Below are 12587 nucleotides of genomic sequence, written 5' to 3'. Positions count from 1 at the left end.
TTTGAAACTACTAACTTAAGTTTTCAAAATGATAACAATACGTAACGTTAATTGACATAAATACTTAAGACTTATAATGTTTATACATATATTGTATAAGTAATGTATTTAATCACTTTTAAAGACTTAAATACATAAAATCATATAAGTGTATTCACAAAAGATAGCTATATTTGAATCCTCATTCCATTTTTCACAAAATTTCTATACGTATACCTAGAGTATTTGTACTCGTATCATACCAAGCTTCTATACGTATTTACTATTGGTATATACACATCAAATCACCACCTAACCAGCCCTTATTCATGCCTTATGTATAAGGTAATTACTTTTGAATCATTGCAAGACTAATTACAAAAATACAAACTAAAATTTTGTCATGTTATCCTTAAAGATCACATTTTTAGGAGTATATATATGTATCATCATTTTTGATTCATTTTTACTTCAATCTCTTAACTAAAAACACACACTCTTTCTTACTCTCTAAACTCCATAACAATCCAGCAAAGTTCCATAAAGATCTAGCTTCAAAAACCATACTAAAACACCATAAGAAAACCATACAAAAACACTTCAAGAAAACCCTCCAAGAACACCAGCTTACTTCCAATCTTTCATCCACTTCTATCACCCTTTTGATTCTAGCTTCTTACTTCTCTCTTACAGCAACTTCATCCAAGGAACTTGAGGTAGAATCTATGTTCATAACCTTATTCGATTCATATATATATAGCTATCTTATTTTGTGGTACAAAAGTTTAACAACAAGAACATAGTTTGAATGTTTTCAAACTTGTTTGCAAACTAAATAGATCCTTCTAACTTAACTTTTAAAATACTTCAAGACCTGTAATATAACTTATGTATATACTAATTTAACAAGGTAAAACTTGGTTTTTCAAAGTATAAGTATTTTTAGAAAAATGGTCATTAAATGATTTTGTTGTAACAAAAATGTTTAACTTCATATGTTTCACTAATGTTTCACTTATGCCGTATGATTTTGAATACAAACCAAGGTATTTACAGTTCATAGTCTTAAAGAAGAACTCGATCCAAGAAGATGGCAATTTGAATCAACGAAAACGGATTTGTAACGAAGAAACTATGACCGAAACAAAATTGGTTATCCTAGATCATTTCAACTACGGGATCAATTGGAAAAAAAATGATATAAATCACATATTTCTAAGATAACATGATATTTTATATATATGTACTTATAATTCAATTTTATATGGTTCAGGATCACCCGTAAACAATACGAGAAGATTAATCATAAGATCCCATGTTTGTACGCAACACGTCATTTGACAACACCGGTACTTTATGTACGCAACACGTCATTTGACAACACCGGTACCATGGGTCAAGATTAATCTCGACCAACAAATATACGATGGGGTTTTATTGATTTCGTTGGGGGTTTTATTTATTTCATTGCGGGTATATTAAACATCTAAAAATGAACCATTAAAATTGAATTACTAACATCGGACTGCTAACTACGGACTAAGGAATTATTCAAAGTATTGAAAGTATAACAAGTATATATATGTGACGTTTGTTTAAAAATGAAAACATATTGATATATTATATATGGATAGGTTCGTGATATCAACCGGAAGACCGAGTCAAAATATATATATCATCAAGACAAGAGTGAGTATATAGTCCCACTTTTAAACTCTAAATATTTCGGGATGAGAATACATGTATTTTATGTTTTACGATATGGACACAAGTAACTGAAAAATATATTCTACGTTGAGTTGTACCACTGGCATACTTCCCTGTAGCTTGGTAACTAATATTTACAGCGGTATTGTAAACGCGAATCCTGTTGATAGATCTATCGGGCCTGACAACCCCAACTGGACTGGACGACCAGTATTCAACGGTTGCACAGTACTTCGTTTTGTGACTACACTTGGTACGGTGTAGTAAGATTTCATATTAAAGGGAATATGCGACGTGAAAATGTTAAGTATGGTTACCAAGTGCTCAACCACTTAGAATATTTTTATTGAAATGTTTATATACGAAATCTTGTGGTCTATATATATATATTGCTGCGCACTAAACCTATATCTCACCAACTTTATGTTGACGTTTTTAAACATGTTTATTCTCAGGTGATAATTAAAGCTTCCGCTGCATTATGTTGAATCTAAGCAGGATCATGCGTACTCATATTTGTGTCAAAAATAAAACTGCATATCCGAGGACGTGTGTTGTAAAATATGCTAGAAATCGTGTTGTTATTATCATTTGTAAAGTTTGTAAGTCGAAGATTATCGTTAAACGATAATCATCTTTTTATTGTCTAAAGCTTGTAACAAAAATAATGGTTTGGTTTGTAATGTATAATATATGCAGTTTTTCTTTTTTAAAAATGTCGCATATAGAGGTCAATACCTCGCAATGAAATCATACGTTATCTAACACGTTCTTATGGTTAAGGACGGGTTATGACATGTGGTATCAGAGCGTTGGTCTTAGCAAACCAGGTCTGCATTAGTGTGTCTAACCGAGAAGCCGTTAGGATACATTAGTAAGTCTGGACTTTGACCGGGTCTGATTTAAAAAAAAAAAAAACCATTGCTTATCACTGTTGGTTAAAATTTATATGTAAATATTATATAAGTACTAATGGGTTAGTTGTTGTGTGATAGATGTCGAGCTCAAAAATTGTTATCACAATCAACGACTCCGAATCAGAATCTTCAGATGGCGTTCCAGTCATTAACCTGTCCGATGACGAAAATGATATCCTTGGGGAAGACTCACAAATTCCGGATGAACCAACTATAGAGAACCCGGAAAGTGAACCCGAGGAGGAAAGTGAACCCGAGGAGGAAAGTGAACCCGAGGAGGAAAGTGAACCCGAGGAGGAAAGTGAACCCGAGGAAGAAATACAGGAAATTACAAAAGACGAGTTCGAACTAGGAAAGAAACGAAAGGCTAATGAATTAGAAAATCCAAATCCCGAGTTTAATGAGAATGATGTGGCACCAATTCCACTCAACACTACCACCCCTATCCCTGCTATTCCTATTCGTTCTGTCCCGGCATCCAGTTCTTCAGTCCCACAGCCAAAATATAGGCAGACAGTTAGGATAAGCGTTAAGCAAATCTTTGTGTCTAAACGTCCTAGAAAATAGATCAAACGATGCGCTGCTGTGTCAAACCATGGAACCGAATAATGTTTTGTATAATATTAATAGTGTGGTTTGCTTAATGTTCGATGTAAGATAAGCATATGTAAAATATTGAAGTATGAAATGCAATAATTTTCCATGGTTAAGTATTATTTAGATTGTAGTAATTGATTCTGTACTAAGCTATTAAGTATGAACATTAACGGGTAGGTACTACCCAAGATATAATTATAAAACGCTAATAAGAAGAAAAGGCTTTTATAATAATACCTAGTTCATATTATTAATAAGCTATAATGTACTATAAATACACACTACATCTATAATAATCCATGTGAATAATTATTTTCTTTCATTAGGAAATGGCGCGATTGAATCGAATGACGGAACAAGAACTCGAGGAACTCATCAACCAGCGAGTGAACGACAGAATGTTATGGGTTGAGGCTGCAAGAGCTGCTGCAGTTAATCCAAATCCTCGTGTAGGATGCTCCTACAAGACGTTCCAAGCTTGCAAGCCATCATCATTCAGTGGAACGGAAGGACCTATCGGTTTAACCCGATGGATAGAAAAGATGGAGACGGTGTTCAAAATCAGTGGTTGTGATGAAAAAGACATGACCAAGTTTGCATCGTGCACTTTACAAGATAGTGCACTCACATGGTGGAAGAATTATGTGAAGGCGGTAGGAGGAGATGTAGCTTATGATACTCCATGGGAAGAATTCAAAGCAATGATAATCACCGAGTATTGTCCAAGGAATGAGGTTATTAAGTTAGAAGATGAGTTACGAAGTTTGAAGGTGGTTGGTACTGAAATCACCAACTACAACCAGCGATTCATGGAATTAGTTTTGCTATGTCCTGAATTGGTTCCAACCGAAGCACGGAAGATTGAAATGTACAAAGGTGGTTTGCCCAAAAAGGTCAAGGCAAACGTTACAGCATCGAAACCTAAGACAATTCATGAAGCTATAACCATGGCAAACGAGCTAATGGATCAGGTCATTTTGGACAAGAAAGCATTCAATACTGAGGTGAAGGTATTGGGGAACAAGAAAAAGTGGAATGGAGGTTATGATCAAGGTAACCAACAACAACCTTATAAGAAACAAGAAACCACGAAAGGTGCGGGTAGCGGTTCAGGCTTTGGTTACAAATGACAAAGTCCTTTATGCAACCGTTGTCACAAACATCACTTTGGTTACTGTAGTGTGTTGTGCACCAAATGCAATCGACAGGGACATCTTGCTGAAGATTGTAAGGCTCTCGTTACAAATGCAAATGGTAACAAGACTCCTGCCACCAACGCAAATAGAACTGCTTTGGCTAACATTACTTGTTTTGGGTGTGGAAAACAAGGTCACTATAAGAGTCAGTGCCCGAATCAGAATGGCGGACCTGCACGTGGAAGAGCGTTTGTTATTAATGCTAGAGAGGCACGAGAAGACCCGGAGCTTGTTACGGGTACGTTTACCATTAATAACTTATCAGCATCTATTTTATTTGATACTGGCGCCGATAGAAGTTACGTGTGTATAAATTTTTACACTAAATTGAATTGTTCATCATTACCTCTAGATGCTAAGTACTTGATTGAGTTAGCTAATGGTAAGCTAATTAAAGCCGATAAAATTTGTCGTGATTGTGAAATAAATCTAGCTGGAGAAACGTTTAAAATCGACTTAATACCCGTAGAATTAGGAGGTTTTGATGTAATAGTTGGCATGGACTGGATGTCCAAAATAGGAGCGGAAGTTGTTTGTGCCAAGAAGGCAATTCGTATTCCTGGTAAGGATAAAATGCCGGTGATGATTTACGGAGAGAAGGGTGATTCAAAGCTAAAACTCATTAGCTGTTTGAAAGCCAAGAAGTGTTTAGAAAAGGGATGTTACGCTATTTTAGCACATGTTAATAAAGTCGAAAAGAAAGAAAAGTGCATCAACGACGTGCCTGTGGCAAGAGATTTTCCTGAAGTTTTTCCGGAAGAATTGCCGGGATTACCTCCATTTAGATCGGTAGAATTTCAAATAGATTTAGTACCAGGAGCTGCACCAGTGGCTCGTGCTCCATATAGACTTGCACCGTCCGAGTTAAAAGAACTTCAAAGTCAGTTAAAAGAATTACTGGACCGTGGATTCATACGACCGAGTACTTCACCGTGGGGAGCTCCAATTTTGTTTGTTAAGAAGAAAGATGGATCTTTCAGGATGTGTATAGATTATCGTGAATTAAATAAGTTAACTATCAAGAATCGGTATCCACTACCGAGAATTGATGACTTATTTGATCAATTGCAAGGATCATGTGTTTATTCGAAAATCGACTTAAGATCGGGCTATCATCAACTACGCGTCAAAGAAGAGGATATTCCGAAAACTGCTTTTCGGACACGTTATGGTCATTACGAATTTTTGGTTATGCCGTTTGGATTGACGAATGCGCCAGCTGTATTCATGGACCTCATGAATCGAGTTTGTAGTCCGTATTTAGATAAGTTTGTTATCGTTTTCATTGATGATATTCTTATCTATTCCAAGAGTGAGCAAGAGCATGAGCAGCATTTAAGGTTGATATTAGAGTTGTTGAGAAAAGAACAGCTATATGCTAAATTTTCTAAGTGTGCTTTCTGGTTGAAAGAAGTACAATTTCTTGGTCACGTTGTTAATAGCGAAGGAATTCAGGTTGATCCAGCAAAAACTGAAGCTATTGAAAAATGGGAGACTCCTAAGACACCAACACAGATACGCCAATTTTTGGGTTTAGCCGGTTATTATAGAAGGTTTATTCAAGATTTTTCCCGAATAGCTAAGCCGTTGACAGCGTTAACGCAAAAAGGGAAGAAATATGAATGGACCTCGGAGCAGGAGAACGCATTTCAAAAACTGAAAAAGAAGTTAACTACGGCGCCTATATTATCGTTACCAGAAGGGAACGATGATTTTGAAATATATTGTGACGCTTCGCGACAAGGTTTTGGTTGTGTTCTTATGCAACGGAAGAAAGTTATTGCATTTGCATCCCGACAATTGAAGATTCACGAGCGAAATTATACGACGCATGATCTAGAATTGGGAGCAGTCGTGTTTGCATTGAAGATGTGGAGACACTACTTGTATGGGGTTAAATTCACTGTGTTTACTGATCATAAAAGCCTTCAACATATTTTTGATCAGAAACAATTGAATATGAGGCAACGTAGGTGGGTCGAGTTAATAAACGACTATGATTGTGAAATTCGTTATCATCCCGGAAAGGCGAACGTGGTGGCCGATGCTTTAAGCAGAAAGGAACGAGAACCAATTCGAGTTCGAGCAATGAATATAAAAATTCGCATGAATCTCAACTCACAAATCAAAGAAGTTCAACGAGAAGCACTTACTAAAGAAAATATAGGAAATGAAATAATGAAGAAGTATGAGAAGCAACTCGTTATGCGGGAAGATGGAATTCGATATTTTGCAAATCGTATTTGGGTACCGAAGTTGGGTGGATTAAGGAAGTTAATATTGAACGAGGCACATAAGACAAGATACTCGATACATCCTGGAGTTGGAAAGATGTATCAAGATCTTAAGACACGTTATTGGTGGCCTAATTTAAAGACCGACGTTGCAACATATGTTGGGGAGTGTTTAACTTGTTCTAAGGTCAAAGCAGAACACCAGAAGCCGTCAGGGTTACTTCAACAACCAGAAATCCCAGAATGGAAATGGGATGGTATTACCATGGATTTCATCACGAAGTTACCAAAGACTGCCTGGGGATACGACACCATTTGGGTGATTGTTGATCGTCTCACCAAGTCTGCACATTTCTTACCTATAAAGGAAACGGATAGAATGGAGAAACTATTACGATTGTATATAAAGGAAGTTGTTTCAAGGCATGGAATACCTATTTCCATTATATCCGATCGTGATAGTAGATTTACCTCAAAATTCTGGCAATCACTACAGGAGGCACTAGGAACTCGGTTGGATATGAGTACCGCATATCATCCACAAACCGATGGACAGAGTGAGAGAACAATTCAGACTCTCGAAGACATGCTCAGGGCATGTGTGATCGATTTTGGAAACGGATGGGATAAATATCTACCGTTAGCAGAATTCTCGTATAATAATAGTTATCATGCGAGCATTGGAGCTGCGCCATTCGAAGCATTGTACGGAAGGAAGTGTAGATCTCCTATCTGTTGGAATGAAGTAGGAGATCGACATTTAACTGGTCCCGAGATCATACATGAAACGACTGAGAAGATAGTGCAAATCAAGGAGAGATTGAAAACATCCCGTAGTCGCCAAAAGAGCTACGCCGATGTTCGAAGGAAACCATTAGAGTTTCAGGTTGGGGACATGGTTATGCTAAAGGTGTCACCTTGGAAAGGTGTAATACGTTTCGGCAAAAGGGGTAAACTGAACCCAAGGTACGTAGGCCCGTTCAAGATCATCGAACGCATTGGACCGGTAGCTTATCGACTCGAGTTACCGCAACAACTCGCCGGAGTACATAATACCTTTCACATCTCGAACCTTAAGAAGTGTCTTGCAAAGGAAGACCTTACCATTCCTCTTGAAGAAATCCATGTCGACGAGAAACTACAATTCGTCGAAGAACCAATTGAAATCATGGACCGTGAAGTTAAACAGCTCAAACAGAGCAATATACCGATTGTTAAGGTTCGTTGGAATGCTAGAAGAGGTCCCGAGTTTACGTGGGAACGAGAGGATCAAATGAAACAAAAGTATCCACACTTGTTTCTCGATAACGCAAAATAGGTACAATTTTAAAATTTCGGGACGAAATTTATTTAACGGGGAGGTAATGTAACGACCCGCACTTTTTCGATCGTTCTATACTTATAAGATTGATATTTACATAAATTAAACCTTACCAACATGATAAGTAATCCAAATTGTTGAGACTTATATTTCCGAAAAGAGTTTTATACAACGTTTGACCGTCTAGTTTGACCGATGATATCACGAACTATACAATATATGATAATTATACGTTTGTGTATATATATGTATATATACATATTTAACATGATTAAAGAATGTTTTAATATCTCATTTTGTATTAATAACAACAAGTTATAAGTATATTTTGAAACTACTAACTTAAGTTTTCAAAATGATAACAATACGTAACGTTAATTGACATAAATACTTAAGACTTATAATGTTTATACATATATTGTATAAGTAATGTATTTAATCACTTTTAAAGACTTAAATACATAAAATCATATAAGTGTATTCACAAAAGATAGCTATATTTGAATCCTCATTCCATTTTTCACAAAATTTCTATACGTATACCTAGAGTATTTGTACTCGTATCATACCAAGCTTCTATACGTATTTACTATTGGTATATACACATCAAATCACCACCTAACCAGCCCTTATTCATGCCTTATGTATAAGGTAATTACTTTTGAATCATTGCAAGACTAATTACAAAAATACAAACTAAAATTTTGTCATGTTATCCTTAAAGATCACATTTTTAGGAGTATATATGTATCATCATTTTTGATTCATTTTTACTTCAATCTCTTAACTAAAAACACACACTCTTTCTTACTCTCTAAACTCCATAACAATCCAGCAAAGTTCCATAAAGATCTAGCTTCAAAAACCATACTAAAACACCATAAGAAAACCATACAAAAACACTTCAAGAAAACCCTCCAAGAACACCAACTTACTTCCAATCTTTCATCCACTTCTATCACCCTTTTGATTCTAGCTTCTTACTTCTCTCTTACAGCAACTTCATCCAAGGAACTTGAGGTAGAATCTATGTTCATAACCTTATTCGATTCATATATATATAGCTATCTTATTTTGTGGTACAAAAGTTTAACAACAAGAACATAGTTTGAATGTTTTCAAACTTGTTTGCAAACTAAATAGATCCTTCTAACTTAACTTTTAAAATACTTCAAGACCTGTAATATAACTTATGTATATACTAATTTAACAAGGTAAAACTTGGTTTTTCAAAGTATAAGTATTTTTAGAAAAATGGTCATTAAATGATTTTGTTGTAACAAAAATGTTTAACTTCATATGTTTCACTAATGTTTCACTTATGCCGTATGATTTTGAATACAAACCAAGGTATTTACAGTTCATAGTCTTAAAGAAGAACTCGATCCAAGAAGATGGCAATTTGAATCAACGAAAACGGATTTGTAACGAAGAAACTATGACCGAAACAAAATTGGTTATCCTAGATCATTTCAACTACGGGATCAATTGGAAAAAAAATGATATAAATCACATATTTCTAAGATAACATGATATTTTATATATATGTACTTATAATTCAATTTTATATGGTTCAGGATCACCCGTAAACAATACGAGAAGATTAATCATAAGATCCCATGTTTGTACGCAACACGTCATTTGACAACACCGGTACTTTATGTACGCAACACGTCATTTGACAACACCGGTACCATGGGTCAAGATTAATCTCGACCAACAAATATACGATGGGGTTTTATTGATTTCGTTGGGGGTTTTATTTATTTCATTGCGGGTATATTAAACATCTAAAAATGAACCATTAAAATTGAATTACTAACATCGGACTGCTAACTACGGACTAAGGAATTATTCAAAGTATTGAAAGTATAACAAGTATATATATGTGACGTTTGTTTAAAAATGAAAACATATTGATATATTATATATGGATAGGTTCGTGATATCAACCGGAAGACCGAGTCAAAATATATATATCATCAAGACAAGAGTGAGTATATAGTCCCACTTTTAAACTCTAAATATTTCGGGATGAGAATACATGTATTTTATGTTTTACGATATGGACACAAGTAACTGAAAAATATATTCTACGTTGAGTTGTACCACTGGCATACTTCCCTGTAGCTTGGTAACTAATATTTACAGCGGTATTGTAAACGCGAATCCTGTTGATAGATCTATCGGGCCTGACAACCCCAACTGGACTGGACGACCAGTATTCAACGGTTGCACAGTACTTCGTTTTGTGACTACACTTGGTATGGTGTAGTAAGATTTCATATTAAAGGGAATATGCGACGTGAAAATGTTAAGTATGGTTACCAAGTGCTCAACCACTTAGAATATTTTTATTGAAATGTTTATATACGAAATCTTGTGGTCTATATATATATATTGCTGCGCACTAAACCTATATCTCACCAACTTTATGTTGACGTTTTTAAACATGTTTATTCTCAGGTGATAATTAAAGCTTCCGCTGCATTATGTTGAATCTAAGCAGGATCATGCGTACTCATATTTGTGTCAAAAATAAAACTGCATATCCGAGGACGTGTGTTGTAAAATATGCTAGAAATCGTGTTGTTATTATCATTTGTAAAGTTTGTAAGTCGAAGATTATCGTTAAACGATAATCATCTTTTTATTGTCTAAAGCTTGTAACAAAAATAATGGTTTGGTTTGTAATGTATAATATATGCAGTTTTCCTTTTTTAAAAATGTCGCATATAGAGGTCAATACCTCGCAATGAAATCATACGTTATCTAACACGTTCTTATGGTTAAGGACGGGTTATGACAACATTATACTGCATTTTATTTATAACCAAAGTTAGGGGTGTGCATTAAACGATTTGATCCACGAAACTGATCGAATCAAAATGATTGGGCTGAAATAGGTTGGCTTATTTGGTTTTAGTTTATTGGTTTCACTCAAAAATGTTAACGGTGTTCGATTTGAAGTTGGTTTGTAAAATAAACATTTGATTTAAAATAAAAAAAACCAAAACATACAATTATTTATTGTATTTATTTTAAATTAAATATTAATTTAATTATATTTATATGTTGTAAATGTTGCAATCGCGAACCATATTTTTACATATATATTTATCATTCAACTCATTTAAGACGAGTTCTTCTCCAATTTTACTTATATTTTGCTTTATTTAGGAATTTAAGTATTAATTGTTTCTTTCATTTGATCTTGTTTAAATTCGATATTATTATTATTATTATTATTATTTTTTATTTTTTTGAAAGGCAAGGACCCAAAGTGGTGTTGGTGGGGATTGAACCTGAGTTCCCTTTGGAGATTCCCAAGCACTTTAAATTCGATATTTTTGTTGGTTTTATCTCATTTCAACAATTGACTCAATTGTCATGAATTTAGTTTGTCATGTAATTGACTTAAACACCTTGTGTTACAAAAATAGAGACGAGCCAATACAAGTTTAGCGAGTACTCGCGTAATTTTGTCTCAATTATTCATTTTTTCAAGTTTTCAATTATTCAATTCTGTTGGAGCCGATTAGATCTTGGGATCGAAGGTTTTCGTGAATCGTTGATGTTAGGGATCGAATGAGTCGAACCAAATCGTTTTGGATCGGATTAGAACGATGCCCTAGAGTCTTGATTCGACTTGGTGGGTTTTTGCTTCAGTTGTAGATGAGAGAACGCCTGGAAACTGATTATGGTTTATAGAACCATCAATCACCAAATGAATACTAAGTCACCCTTATATACTCATTTGAGCCTTATAGTGCTTGATCCGAACTTGAGCCTTTTATGCACCAACAAATTCAATATTCAACATTCAATATTCAGTAATAGAAAAATCAAAAGTGAAAAGAGTAGGGTTCTATCCGTGCCACTTTATCTTTAAACCCAAAACCAAAAGAAGAGTAAATCACCACCACTTTTTACCTCACAAGTTTCCCTCATCAATTTAAGGAGTCGGATCTCCGCCACCTTTGTGAATCTTTCGGTACGGTCGTCGATGTGTATATCGCCAGCAAGTTATCCAAGTTAGGTTATCGGTTTGCTTTTGTTCGTTTTCGCAACGTTTGTAGCGACCCGACCAAATCGTCATTGACGGCGCCGACTACTTAGGTCCCGTTACGTGGTCGTAGTCCCTATATGAGACTCGTTTGACCAAAATTATGTCGCATTCTTTTGAAACGTACCATGCTTGCAAAGTTTAGTTTACAAAACCGTTCGACGACAAGTTTAAGTTTACAAGAGTATAAAGTATAAATGAAATAACTTGCGACATAATTAGTTTAAAATCGCGGTTGCTATAAATAGCGTAAATATGTAAACAATATGTTTGAATCCAAAGGTGCTATCACTAGCGTATGTATGTATGTATGCTTGACCCCAAGCAAGAAATCAGAGTGTATGCATGCATGCTTGACTCCAAGCAAGTATGAGTGTACGCGGAAGCATGTATCAAATAGCCAAGTATGAACCTGAGAAACATATAGAAAACTGTCAACGAAAAACGTTGGTGAAATCATAGGTGTTTTAGTAAACGTTGTATTTGAACCACAAGATTTAGTATAAGATGATTATCAAAATCATTTGCATTCCAAAGTTGTTGTTTGTATCCCGGGCACCCAATTATCAA

The sequence above is a fragment of the Rutidosis leptorrhynchoides genome, chromosome 10 (assembly GCF_046630445.1).
Source record: "Rutidosis leptorrhynchoides isolate AG116_Rl617_1_P2 chromosome 10, CSIRO_AGI_Rlap_v1, whole genome shotgun sequence".
Classification (NCBI taxonomy): Eukaryota; Viridiplantae; Streptophyta; class Magnoliopsida; order Asterales; family Asteraceae; genus Rutidosis; species Rutidosis leptorrhynchoides.
The sequence above is the reverse complement of the archived record's forward strand: the minus strand, read 5'-3'. Positions refer to the sequence as shown.